Source organism: Lagenorhynchus albirostris, chromosome 15 (genome assembly GCF_949774975.1).
Source record: "Lagenorhynchus albirostris chromosome 15, mLagAlb1.1, whole genome shotgun sequence".
Taxonomy (NCBI): Eukaryota; Metazoa; Chordata; class Mammalia; order Artiodactyla; family Delphinidae; genus Lagenorhynchus; species Lagenorhynchus albirostris.
The window spans coordinates 65,250,694-65,265,553 of NC_083109.1; positions in this window are offsets into that span (position 1 = coordinate 65,250,694).

Here is a 14,860-nt window from a genome sequence, read left to right on the forward strand (position 1 = left end):
CGCCTCTGAGAAGAGAGTGTGAAAGGGTTACTGATGGGGTCTCAGCTTGGGGCTGTACAATGCAAAACATGAGAACTTTTCAGTGAGAGTGAGGCCTGGTTTACCAGCAAGACTAAGAAACTCAGAATGGAGAGACCTGGTGTTTGATTCCAGCTTAGCTCTAGCATGCTGTGTGACCTGGGAGAAACTTCTTTCCTCTGGGGAGCCCTATCTGTGATGTCTGATTCTATCAACATCTTCATTATGTTTCCCTATTTGTGTACTACCTTGAGACTGAGTTACTTGAATTTTTTTCTATTAAAATGACTCACCTTAAATTTACTTTAAAAGGAAAAATTATATAATCTTTATATCATGAATGAAAAGCCAATCAATTGCCATAAGCAGAAGACAACTATGAAAATAAATAGGAGGAAAAAACCCCACTGTTAAATTCTATTCAGATGCCATCACCCACTGCAAGCTCTGAATCTGGCGCCTGCCATGATTTGTTAAATAGGAAAATAGCACGTTTAGGAGAGGTGTTATAGACATGCCGGAACCAGATGGAGACTGTCTATGTGAGGTGATTAGGAAGGTAGAAAAAGAACAGAGAAGGAAAGTACTGCCCCAGTATATGAATTGATATTATGTAATGTCATGGCTGGGTACCACTTAAAAACCAATCTCTACCCTCATCAGTGATAATCATGACTCATTTGGGGAAGCCTCCATGATTTCAAAGTCCCTTCTTGGTCAGACGTTCCAGGATTCTTGAATACCTAGATGGCTGTTTTAACACGTCCGCCATCATCTGGTGAGGCAGTGGCACTGTTTCACTTTAAAAATCAGCTAATTTGAGCCTCACTGTGGTTGGCCCCCATGCCTTCCACGTCCCTGTTCAGCTTTCATGTCCATCCTCCACGATGGCAATTTAACCTTCTCTGTTCTTACTCCTCCCACCATCTACCATCCCTCAGCAGATGCTCATGGAAGCCATCAGTCAAGGGGAGGTCCTCCTTTCCAACTGAGCATCTTCTCCTTCTCTTTCATATGGTCAAAGTGGTGTCTCGCCTGTGCTCTGGAATCCCCCCTCTTGGGTTCTCAGGGTCTATGCTCCATCAATTATTCCCAATTTTTCCAGTAGTTTCAACTTTTCTCCTGTATTGATTCCTTTCCACCAGAAGTTGTTTCCCATAAATGTACAATTTATTGGGCAATAAATAAGGAAACAAGATTATTTGGCAAAATATCTCCTGTGTTATTTGGAGTCACTGATTACCTATCTTTTGACAATCTGCTAGAACAGGACTTGGTAAACTACAGCCCATGGCTCAAGTATGGCCTCTGCCTGTATTTTGTAAGTAAAGTTTTATTGGCACACAGCCATGCTTATTCATTTATGTACCATCTATGGCTGCTTCCATGTTGCAATGGCAGAACTGAGTAATTTAATGGAATTGGTATGGTCCTCAAAGTCAAAATGTACTTATCATCTGGCCCTTTGCAGAAAAAGTTTGCTGACTCCTGTGCTAGAGAAGAACCAATGTGTATTTCAAGATGAATAATTGATATGGGCTGCTACAAATTTGTCCCATGTTTGGAACCATCACCTGAATAGAAATGTGGCCACAGGCCAGAACAACCATAGTCTGATGGATCAAGGTCTGGCTCACACATTGGATGTGGAGTGTGGCCAATCCAACTCTTGCACTTTTGCCTGTGTTAGTGAACTGGGGCAGTATGTAGTTTTGAATGAGCAAAGCTGGGTAAGGTTGATGATATTTCACAACAGCCCACACCCACTCAGCACGATAATCATGGCATAGCCATCTGAATGATGTCCAAGTTAAAACCCAATGCTTTAACACCTTGAGCACACCTTTCCCTTCAGTGTAACACATCCATTTACTTGTGCCTTTACCTGGAAGAAACACACACTCAAATTACAATTGGGTCCTCACACAACCTGGATGTTTCAGACAGCCAACAAAGACAAAATAGATGGTTCATACGGGTCAGTCATCTCGTCTCAGAGTTTCGGATGAGTCCCCAAAGCTGAGATAAATGGGGACCAAGGATCCTTATATTTTAAAGTGAGGTGCTAGACTCCTTTGAGAGAACTTTGGCAGGCCCCCAAATAGAGTTTTCTAGCACTAGCTCATCCCCAGCCTCCAGGGGAAAAGGCTAAAATTTCATTCAGCAGTTGTAGACTGTAGAGCGTGAATAAACCAAAGAGTGAAGGTGTATTTGGAGAGAATTTTTAGACTGTTGATCTAACAATTTCTCCCTCCTCTTCCAACCATGGGGCAGAAGACGGTGGTAGTGGAATTAAAGATATCTGCTTGGATAGGTTGAATTAAATCCCCTGAAACCTGAGGAGTACAGTAACTGTTACCTGTTGCATTCCTAGCCATCCAGAGCCAGGATGCCGGCTCGAAGCAGAGCATGAGATGAGGTTGCCTTTGTATTCCCCTGAGTCTCACAGCCAAGGGTGCCCCCACCTTACCCATGGAAGGAAGCTGGCTATGGGTCATCCTCAAAGGCATGTCACACGCGAGGATCATCTGGAGAGAGGATGTTACCCCAATAGAAGGGTGGATGGAATAGAGGATGTTACCCCAATAGAAGGGTGGACCCCCAGGAGCCAGGACCTGGGAACAAATGAGATGAGAAAGTCTCTTTAACGCAACAGTGGTAAGAAAAAAAAAGTTTACAGATGATAACCACCTTCACCTTCTACCTCAGGTAACCATTAATCTATTTCGTTCTCTATAGAATTGCCTTTTTGTGTATATGACATTTTATGTAAATGAAATAACACAGTGTGTTGTCTTTGTGTCTGGTTTCCTTCACTTAGCATAATGTTCATGAGGTTCGTCCATGTTGCAGCATGTATTCATATTTTATTCCTTTTTATTGTCGAATAGTACTTTATAGCATGGATATACACCAGATATGGGCAGACCTCAGAGACACTGTGGGTTTGGTTCCAGACCACTGGAACCAAACTACCGAACTACACAGACTACTACCATCGTTGGCAGTAAAGCCAATATCTCAATAAAATGAGTCACATGAAATTGTTTTGTTTCCCAGTGTGTATAAAAGTTATGTTTATGCTATACTGAAGTGTGCAGTAGCATTATGTCTAAAAAATGTACATACCTTAGTTAAAAAATACTTTATTGCTAAAAAATGTTAATCATCAGCTGAGCCCTCAGTGAGTCATAGTAGTAACATCAAAGATCGCTGGTCACAGATCACCATAACAAATATAATAATAATGAAAAAGTTTGAAGTATTTTGAGAATTACCAAAATGTGACCCAGAGACACAAAGTGAGAAAACGCTGCTGGAAAAATAGCACCGATAGACTTGCTCGATGCAGGGCTGCTACATGCCTTCAATTTGCAAAAAACAAAACTGCATAGTGTAATAGAGCAAAGTGCAATAAAACGAGGTATACCTGTACTACACCATCCCATCATAAATAAGAACTTTTGAGACACCAAGTCAACATGTTTAAGTTTCTCCTGGTTTATAAAAATAACTAAACCCAGCAAATCTCCCTCAGCCTCACAACTCCCTGCAGCGAGCAGCTCCGTCCCTCTCAACCTTCCTTCCTGACACTTGTTGTCCAGCTGTCCCCAGTTCCTCATCTCCTACTCACTTCTCAAGCCACTGGCACCCAGCCTCCGACCCATCCACCACTTGGAAACTGCTAATGCCAAGGAGATGTCTTGGACATCCCCTACCTTAGCCTGAGAGCTTTTGTTTAGCTAATTGCTTCCTTCTTGAAACTTGAGCATTACGACATCACAATTTTATGGTTTTCCTCTAAACTTCTGTTTCTTTTCACGAATATTTTATTTGTATTAGCTTTTTACCACTGTGTAACAAGTTACTGCAAATTTAGTAGTTTAGTAATTTAGGTTTAAAACAACACACCTTCATGGTCTCAGTTTCTGTGGGTCGAGAGTGCAGATACGGCTTACCTGGGTCCTCTGCTTGGATCCAAGCATGCTGGAATCAAGAGATTGGCTGGGTTGTATTCTCATCTGGAGTCTTGGCTGGGGAAAAATTCAGACCCGAGGTCAGTCAAGTTGCTGCCAGAATTCATTTCCTTGTGACTGTATCACTGAGGGTCCATGCTTCTTGCAGGGTGCCGGCTGGGGGCAGCTCTTAGGTCCTAGAGGGCCACCCACAGTTCCCTGCCATGTTGCTCTCCCACAACATGGTAGCTTCTTTGTCAAAGCCAGCAAGAGTAACTCACTCTAGTTTTCTAAGGCAGAGTCTTATACAATGTAATGAAATCATGACAGTGACAGCCTACCACCTTTGCCATAAGACATAACCTAATGATGACAATGACAATCTATCCCCTTTACTGTGTTCTATTGGTTAGAATCAAGTCACAGGTTCTGCCTGCACTCGTAGGGAGTGAATTATGTAAGGACTTGACTCATTGAAGGTTACGTTAGGATATATCTGTCACATTATTATAAAATATGGTAAATGCACAGAAAGTCATAGGAAATAACAGAAAGGACAATCTTCTATATAATATCTTAAATATTTTGCCTTGTTCGTTTCAGAGTTTTTTAAAGGAATGAAACATATCAGATAGAGTTTCAGCTCCTGCTATGTCTGTCCCCTTCTTAACTTCTTTCTCTTGTCCAAGAAGCACTCACTCTCGGAAATTTGGAATTTCGCATCTCTGTTCATGTTTTATATACTGTTTCTACAAAGGTATGTATGCATGCAGAGAAACTTCATGTAAATGGAATCATACTGTACATATGTGTCAACTTTCAACATTCCCTTTTTGAGGCCTATCCTTGTTGACACATGTAGCCTTAGTTCATCCATTTGCTTTGTGGTATAGTATTCTATTTATCCATTCCCCTCTTGATGGGCACATAGATTGCTTCCAAGTTGTTGCTAACACAACAACGTGCAATAAACATTGCTGTATCTACCTCTCTGAGCACATGTGAGGTTTTTTTCCCTCCAGCATACACCTGGAAATAGAATCATTTGGTTGTAAGGTAACACATCATCAATTTTTCTGTAGGTTGCCCAGTTTCTCTTCAAAGTGACTGTATCCACTTTCACTCTCACCAGAGGTCCTTGTCTTTTCCATTTCCACCCAACACTTGAGGTTGTCTGTTTCTTCTAATTATTATCAATCTGATAGTTGTGAACATTGTTGATATCTTAATGTTCACATTTCTGATTTTTAGTGAACTAAGGCAAGCTTTTTATTTTTATTAGCCATCCAGGTTTCTCTTTTATGAACTGCCTATTCATAGTCGGAACTTTCATCCATTTTTTCCCCAAATGTGTGCCAAGGTGACTTGACCAGGAAGAGGGACAGTTTCCCACCTCTGCTAGGAAGGGGCCCTACTCTAGCTCCTTGTTGTCCTTTTCATGTGGCCTCTGTCAGCAGTGGCAGCAATGAGGTGTCTGAAGTTCTTCGTGATTGGGAGACATCAACAAGGAGGACCTAGGACAAGAGAAGAGGAATGGGGGGGGGTGGGACCCCACATGGACACAATAGCTGACAGACTGAGAACATGTGAAGTGACTGCAGAGACTCCCAGAAATATTGAAGGAGGGACCTGAGTGAACACAGGGAGGCAAGACATAAACAGTTTGATTAATGGAACATCTCGATGTAGTTCTTTGTGTGTCTGTAAGATGATGAGGCAGGGGCATATTTGGATTATTAAACATTTTACCCTTTTCTGGGCTGTGGATAATATGTCGTCAGTTCAATCCTTTTATAACCCTAGCAGCATATGTGTAAACCAAAGGGAAAAGTTAATCTCTCAAAGATACTGCTGCTTCCCCAGGCAGGAGATCTCTTATCATAAGATCTGATCCTGTCTCACTTTCTCTTTTGGAGGGAGGTTCTACAGCTGTGCTGGCCTTGACTGGGGGTACACTCTTGTTTAACATGTCAGTTCAAGTGAGACAAGATGGAATATTTAAACAGGGCTTTGCTAAAGTCCTGGGATTATAGGAGGACACTAACAAACAGAACCTTAAGGATCTGGTCAAGCTTGAAGTAGAGCTGCTTCTCCAGGTATACCTTTCTCATTAATGGGGCCTCAGGAAAAATGGCCCATCCCAGTCCTTTTTCTTCTGGCTTCAAGCCCTATCTTTAACATCTCTGCCCCGAGAAAACTACTGCTGATATCTAGACTGTCCAAGGTAAGACAGAGAATCTGAGCCCTTTCTCCTACCTTCCCAGGCACATTTTCTTTTTCACCTGTCTGATGACCTGCTTCTCCCCTGGATGACTGATGCTATGATGACCTCATCTGTGGAAAAGGCCCTGTCCTTTCCCCTCATGGTTGTGGCCTTTCCCTTGCAGACCTCACTGGGACAGCAATGTCAGAACACATCACCATGTCCCAGCAATCAGATACACTAAGAGGCACACACATATAGCAGTAGGGAGTCATTTCCTTACAGCTTCTTAGGAATCAGATATTTACAAGATTAATTTACAATAACAAGAAGGCCTTGTCTCCAGCTGAGGAATATTTGTATCCTCTTTCAGAGCCCTAGAGACATTCTTGACATAGTGGGGATGTACAGGTCACCTGTATCAACCTCCACCCACCAGCAGGAAGGACTATTTCCTTTTTTCTCATCATTGGAACCAAGTGATAGCAATTCTAACAAGACAGGCGAGTTGGCCTTTATGCAGCTGCCATCACATCATCCCAAAGGCTAAAGTTTTGCTCCAGAGATTGACAGTGGATGCAAACTGACTAAGAGAAATAATTAGCGTAAAACTAGAGGCCACATTTCATTGAAAATTGAAATTGAGTATGGAGTGACTGATGGCCTGCCTCTCGTCTTCCAAATCTTTGATGCTATAGCTTTTTCAGGGACTGTCATTGGATAACTGAAATGAATGACATGCTTTCTCTACACTAGAAAAGAGAAAGAGCTGGAAAAGGACATAGCTAAACCCTTTCTTCCTGGGAGTGTCCTCTTCATTGCAAAGGTGACCAAGTTTCCCAGAGAAGTCCTAGAATATGCCATGTTCTCTGTCCCTATCACAGGGAACTAAATAATAATAATACTGTTTATGAATAATACAAGTATGTTCTATACACTTAATCATATTACAAATAATTCTCAATACCTCCTTTTGAAGTCAGTACTATGGTTATTCTCATTTTACATATCAGGCAACAGTAGCTCAGAGACTGGGAATAACTTGTCCAATGTCACTCAGCTAGAAAGTGGTGGAATCAGAATTTGAACCCAGATCTGCACAACCCACATCCTTGCAAACCAGAAACCTGCCCTTGGGGGTTGCAATGCTATGAATGTGTCTGATTTTAGCACCACCTTTGTTCACTCCTAAAAGTGTTATTTGGCATCCTTATTTTAATCAAAGTCAATTAAAATTATTTTTGATTTCAGAACTTTTAGGTACCTGAGTGCCATCCACGAGAGATGCATATACCAGGGCCTAGAATCTCAGACCCTGAAGATAGAATTATGCCTTTGGAAGTACCCAATAGCCTTAATTTGAGGACAATGAAGCCCCAGGAGGATCTTCTCTTGCCTTTTCTCTAAGTATTTTAACAGTACAGCACACCTGTCTATCTCCTTGAGGGTTGTGAAACTCCCTGAGTCACATTTGTAAAATTCCCTAGGTCATGAGGAGGTGAGTATAGGGGGAACCGTTTTCTCTAATAGTTCTATTTTAGTCCATTATTTAGGAATTCTTGATCTTACTGTCAGACGTATTTGGAATATAATTTCTCTCAACCCTTCTCTTTCATTCCATCATTGATGGGGAAGGAAAGCCTTGACTGATTTGCAGGATTGGAAGAAGGAACACAGCATATGTGAGAAAGCCTCCTTCACTCTTTATTTCTCAGGTCTCTAGAAGGGAGGAATTCTTTCTATGTACCCATCTTACATACCGGAACCCTAACTGGTTTGTGATCCAGGCTTAGCTTCCAGAGTAGGGTCTAGATGTCCATCTCTAACTGTCCTCACTAATAAGACTCTACTTGGGGGGACAGAAAGTCTGCTTGTAATCATCTGGGTAACTGTCTTTTATGCAGTTCCAGACTCCCTCAGGGGTGTCTGAGCCGAGATCTAAACTGGTTGGGGAGGAAGTCCATTGGCCCTGGATTCAACTGAGATTTTGCAACCTACCCTTCCAATAATAGAGCTGATAATTGATCGCCACTAGTCTATTTCTTGAATCTATTTCTCAATTTGTTCCGCACTGAGAGTGAGGGGATAGATGGGCATGATTTGTCAGCCCCCTTAATCTTCAACAGTGGAACTGCACGTGCAATGAAAACCTCAACCAATTGTGGAGAGTTTGAATTAGGGAACTGGCCTGATGACAGATTATTTGGGAAAGTTATGTTGTAATTTCTCAGTTCTTATAGCCAACCAAGTGTTACCAAGGAGACAAGCAGGTTCTCAATCCTGGCTGTATATAAGAATCACCTGGAAATGTTTTAGACTATTCTGATGCCTTGGGCCCATTCCCAGATGTTCTGATTTAATGCATCTGGGGGTAGAGTCTAGACATAGGCTTAAAAACATTAGGTGAGTCTAAAGTGCAGCTAAGGCTGGGAATCACTAAAATAAAGAAGCTGCTGAAATCTCCTTATTTAATAGATCAGTGTTTCACAAAGTACAGTGTTTATAACACAAGGGGTGTGTGAGTAGGCTGAGGTAGCAGTAACAATGAAGCACATAGTGAAAAAAATTTCTCCCTTTCTATTTTGCTATTAATTCTTCCGATTAGGTTAAAGAAAAGTCTCAATATGGTGGTAGTAGGCCCTTAACACCTATCTTTTGTTTTTTTAACAAAAAGAGAGTAGATGTCAGTTTCCGACAATTATGTAAGGTAAGAATTATTGACAGTCTTTGATCTTTTTCTTTAATGGTGTCTATCTATTTATGGCAGGTGATACTGGTTTTCGCTTATGGTAGTGATATAAAGTTTTCTTTGAAAAGAATCTCTATCAAGAAAAGGAAACCCTCAAACACTGTTGGTGGGAATGTAAATTTGTGCAGCTACTGTTGAAAACACTACAGAGGTTTCTCAAAAGAACTAAAAATATAACTACCAAACAACCCAGCAGTTCCACTCCTGGGTATACATCCAAAAAACCCCAAAACGCCGATTCAAAAAGATACATGCACCCAGAAAGATACGTGCACACCAATGTTCATAGCAGCATTATTTATAATTACCAAGATATGGAAGTGTCCATCAACAGATGAATGGATAAGGAAGATATGTATGAATATATATGTATATATATATATATACACACACACACACACATTGAAACATTACTCAGCCATAAAAAAGAATGAAAATCTGCCACTTGCAACAACATGGATAAACTTGGAGGGTATTATGCTAAGTGAAATATGCCAGACAGAGAAAGACAAATACTTATGGTATCACTCATATGTGGAATCTAAAGTATAAAACAAACTAATGAATATAACAAGAAAGAAGGAGACTCACAGATATAGAGAACAAACTAGTGGCTACCAGTGGGGAGAGGGAAGAGGGGAGGGGTGATATAGGCATAGGGAAATAAGAGGTACAAACTATTATGTATAAAATAAGCTATAAGAATACAACACAATATGACTACAACATAAGGAACATAGCCAATACTTTATAATAGCAATAAATTGAGTATAACCTTTAAAAATTGTGAATCACTATATTTTACACCTGTAACTTAAATAATATTTCACATCAACTGTACTTCACTAAAAAAAAAAGCGTCTCCATCTTGGGTGAACACTAGAATCATCTGAGGAGCTTTAAAAATACTGCTATCTGGATCTCATCTTGGGATTGCGATTTTCAAAAGCTTGCCAAGGGTGTAAAACCACTGTTTTAAAGTGCAGCAGTGCAGTGCTTCCCAAACTTTAATATGTGTATGAATCACCTGGGGATCTTATTAAAATTCAGATGCTGGTTCAGCAGGCTGGATGGGGTCTGTGATTCCACATTTCTTCCAAACTCCCAGGGGATGCCCATGCAATGCTCCTGTTAGGTGGAGAAGCAAGGACAGTGAATTTTGTTTCTGTAAGAAATCGTATTTTAAATGATTTCATAAAGTAAATAATGCTGCCCCAATTCCTTTTTTTAGTGAAAAGGGGGAGCAAAATCTGAATCTTCATACATAAAATTTTAACAGATATTACCTTTCTTCCTCAAGTCAAATTCGTGGCCAAATGGCTTCAGCACCTTGGACAGAAGCACAGGCAATTTTTTTTTTTTTTAATTTTTTTATTTTAACATCTTTATTGGAATACAATTGCTTTACAATGGTATGTTAGTTTCAGCTTCACAACAAAATGAATCAGTTATATATATACACATGTTCCCATATCTCTTCCCGCTTGCGTCTCCCTCCCTCCCACCCTCCCTATCCCACCCCTCCCGGCGGTCACAAAGCACAGAGCTGATCTCCCTGTGCTATACGGCTGCTTCCCACTAGCTATCTACCTTACGTTTGGTAGTATATATATGTTCATGCCTCTCTCCCGCTTTGCCACAGTTTACCCTTCCCCCTCCCCATATCCTCAAGTCCATTCTCTAGTAAGTCTGTGTCTTTATTCCTGTTTCACCTCTAGGTTCTTCATGACATTTTTTTTTCTTAAATTCCATATATATGTGTTAGCATACAATATTTGTCTCTCTCTTTCTGACTTACTTCACTCTGTATGACAGACTCTAGGTCTATCCACCTCATTACAAATAGCTCAATTTCGTTTCTTTTTATGGCTGAGTAATATTCCATTGTATATATGTGCCACATCTTCTTTATCCATTCATCCGATGATGGACACTCAGGTTGTTTCCATCTCCGGGCTATTGTAAGTAGAGCTGCAATGAACATTTTGGTACATGACTCTTCTTGAATTATGGTTTTCTCAGGGTATATGCCCAGTAGTGGGATTGCTGGGTCATATGGTAGTTCTATTTGTAGTTTTTTAAGGAACCTCCATACTGTTCTCCACAGTGGCTGTATCAATTTACATTCCCACCAACAGTGTAAGAGGGTTCCCTTTTCTCCACACCCTCTCCAGCATTTATTGTTTCTAGATTTTTTGATGATGGCCATTCTGACTGGTGTGAGATGATATCTCATTGTAGTTTTGATTTGCATTTCTCTAATGATTAATGATGTTGAGCATTCTTTCATGTGTTTGTTGGCAGTCTGTATATCTTCTTTGGAGAAATGTCTATTTAGGTCTTCTGCCCATTTTTGGATTGGGTTGTTTGTTTTTTTGTTATTAAGCTGCATGAGCTGCTTATAAATTTTGGAGATTAATCCTTTGTCAGTTGCTTCATTTGCAAATATTTTCTCCCATTCTGAGGGTTGTCTGTTGGTCTTGTTTATGGTTTCCTTTGCTGCGCAAAAGCTTTTAAGTTTCATTAGGTCCCATTTGTTTATTTTTGTTTTTATTTCCATTTCTCTAGGAGGTGGGTCAAAGGACCTTGCTGTGATTTATGTCATAGAGTGTCCTGCCTATGTTTTCCTCTAAGAGTTTGATAGTTTCTGGCCTTACATTTAGGTTTTTAATCCACCTTGAGCTTATCTTTGTGCATGGTGTTAGGGAGTGATCCAATCTCATACTTTTACATGTAGCTGTCCAGTTTTCCCAGCACCACTTATTGAAGAGGCTGTCCTTTCTCCACTGTACATTCCTGCCTCCTTTATCAAAGATAAGGTGACCATATGTGCGTGGGTTTATCTCTGGGCTTTCTATCCTGTTCCATTGATCTATATTTCTGTTTTTGTGCCAGTACCATACTGTCTTGATTACTGTAGCTTTGTAGTATAGTCTGAAGTCAGGAAGCCTGATTCCTCCAGCTCCGTTTTTCGTTCTCAAGATTGCTTTGGCTATTCGGGGTCTTTTGTGTTTCCATACAAATTGTGAAATTTTTTGTTCTAGTTCTGTGAAAAATGCCAGTGGTAGTTTGATAGGGATTGCATTGAATCTGTAGATTGCTTTGGGTAGTACAGTCATTTTCACAATGTTGATTCTTCCAATCCAAGAACATGGTATATCTCTCCATCTATTTGTATCATCTTTAATTTCTTTCATCAGTGTCTTATAATTTTCTGCATACAGGTCTTTTGTCTCCTTAGGTAGGTTTATTCCTAGATATTTTATTCTTTTTATTGCTATGGTAAATGGGACTGTTTTCTTGATTTCACTTTCAGATTTTTCATCCTTAGTGTATAGGAATGCCAGAGATTTTTGTGCATTAATTTTGTATCCTGCCACTTTACCAAATTCATTGATTAGCTCTAGTAGTTTTCTGGTAGCATCTTTAGGATTCTCTATGTATAGGATCATGTCATCTGCAAACAGTGACAGCTTTACTTCTTCTTTTCCGATTTGGATTCCTTTTATTTCCTTTTCTTCTCTGATTGCTGTGGCTAAAACTTCCAAAACTATGTTGAATAAGAGTGGTGAGAGTGGGCAACCTTGTCTTGTTCCTGATCTTAGTGGAAATGCTTTCAGTTTTTCATCATTGAGGACGATGTTGGCTGTGGGTTTGTCATATATGGCCTTTATTATGTTGAGGAAAGTTCCCTCTATGCCTACTTTCTGCAGGGTTGTTATCATAAATGGGTGTTGAATTTTGTCAAAAGCTTTCTCTGCATCTATTGAGATGATCATATGGTTTTTCTCCTTCAATTTGTTAATATGGTGTATCACGTTGATTGATTTGCGTATATTGAAGAATCCTTGCATTCCTGGAATAAACCCCACTTGATCATGGTGTATGATCCGTTTAATGTGCTGTTGGATTCTGTTTGCTAGTATTTTGTTGAGGATTTTTGCCTCTATGTTCATCAGTGATATTGGACTGTAGTTTTCTTTCTTTGTGACATCCTTGTCTGGTTTTGGTATCAGGGTGATGGTGGCCTCGTAGAATGAGTTTGGGAGTGTTCCTCCCTCTGCTATATTTTGGAAGAGTTTGAGAAGGATAGGTGATAGCTCTTCTCTAAATGTTTGATAGAATTCGCCTGTGAAGCCATCTGGTCCTGGGCTTTTGTTTGTTGGAAGATTTTTAATCACAGTTTCAACTTCAGTGCTTGTGATTGGTCTGTTCATATTTTCTATTTCTTCCTGATTCAGTCTTGGCAGGTTGTGCCTTTCTAAGAATTTGTCCATTTCTTCCAGGTTGTCCATTTTATTGGCATAGAGTTGCTTGTAGTAATCTCTCATGATCTTTTGTATTTCTGCAGTGTCAGTTGTTACTTCTCCTTTTTCATTTCTAATTCTATTGATTTGTCTTCTCCCTTTTTTTCTTGATGAGTCTGGCTAATGGTTTATCAATTTTGTTTATCCTTTCAAAGAACCAGCTTTTAGTTTTATTGATCTTTGCTATCGTTTCTTTCATTTCTTTTTCATTTATTTCTGATGTGATTTTTATGATTTCTTTCCTTCTGCTAACTTTGGGTTTTTTTGTTCTTCTTTCTCTAATTGCTTTAGGTGTAAGGTTAGGTTGTTTATTCGAGATGTTTCCTGTTTGTAGGATTGTATTGCTATAAACTTCCCTCTTAGAACTGCTTTTGCTGCATCCCATAGATTTTGAGTCGTCGTGTCTCCATTGTCATTTGTTTCTAGGTACTTTTTGATTTCCTCTTTGATTTCTTCAGTGATCAGTTCGTTATTAAGTAGTGTATTGTTTAGCCTCCATGTGTTTGTATGTTTTACAGATCTTTTCCTGTAATTGATATCTAGTCTCATAGCGTTGTGGTCGGAAAAGATACTTGATACAATTTCAATTTTCTTAAATTTACCAAGGCTTGATTTGTGACCCAAGATATGATCTATCCTGGAGAATGTTCCATGAGCACTTGAGAAAAATGTGTATTCTGTTGTTTTTGGATGGAATGTCCTATAAATATCAATTAAGTCCATCTTGTTTAATGTATCATTTAAAGCTTGTGTTTCCTTATTTATTTTCATTTTGGATGATCTGTCCATTGGTGAAAGTAGGGTGTTAAAGTCTCCTACTATGAATGTGTTACTGTCGATTTCCCCTTTTATGGCTGTTAGTATTTGCCTTATGTATTGAGGTGCTCCTATGTTGGGTGCATAAATATTTACAATTGTTATATCTTGTTCTTGGATTGATCCCTTGATCATTATGTAGTGTCCTTCTTTGTCTCTTCTAATAGTCTTTATTTTAAAGTCTATTTTGTCTGATACGAGAATTGCTACTCCAGCTTTCTTTTGGTTTCCATTTGCATGGAATATCTTTTTCCATCCCCTTACTTTCAGTCTCTATGTGTCTCTAGGTCTGAAGTGGGTCTCTTGTAGACAGCAAATATATGGGTCATGTTTTTGTATCCATTCAGCCAATCTGTGTCTTTTGGTGGGAGCATTTAGTCCATTTACATTTAAGGTAATTATCGATATGTATGTTCCCATTCCCATTTTCTTAATTGTTTTGGGTTCGTTATTGTAGGTCTTTTCCTTCTCTTGTGTTTCTTGCCTAGAGAAGTTCCTTTAGCAGTTGTTGTATAGCTGGTTTTGTGGTGCTGAACTCTCTCAGCTTTTGCTTGTCTGTAAAGGTTTTAATTTCTCCATCAAATCTGAATGAGATCTTTGCTGGGTAGAGTAATCTTGGTTGCAGGTTTTTCTCCTTCATCACTTTCAATATGTCCTGCCAGTCCCTTCTGGCTTGCAGAGTTTCTGCTGAAAGATCAGCTGTTAACCTTATGGGGATTCCCTTGTGTGTTATTTGTTGTTTTTCCCTTGCTGCTTTTAATATGTTTTCTTTGTATTTAATTTTTGACAGTTTGATTAATATGTGTCTTGG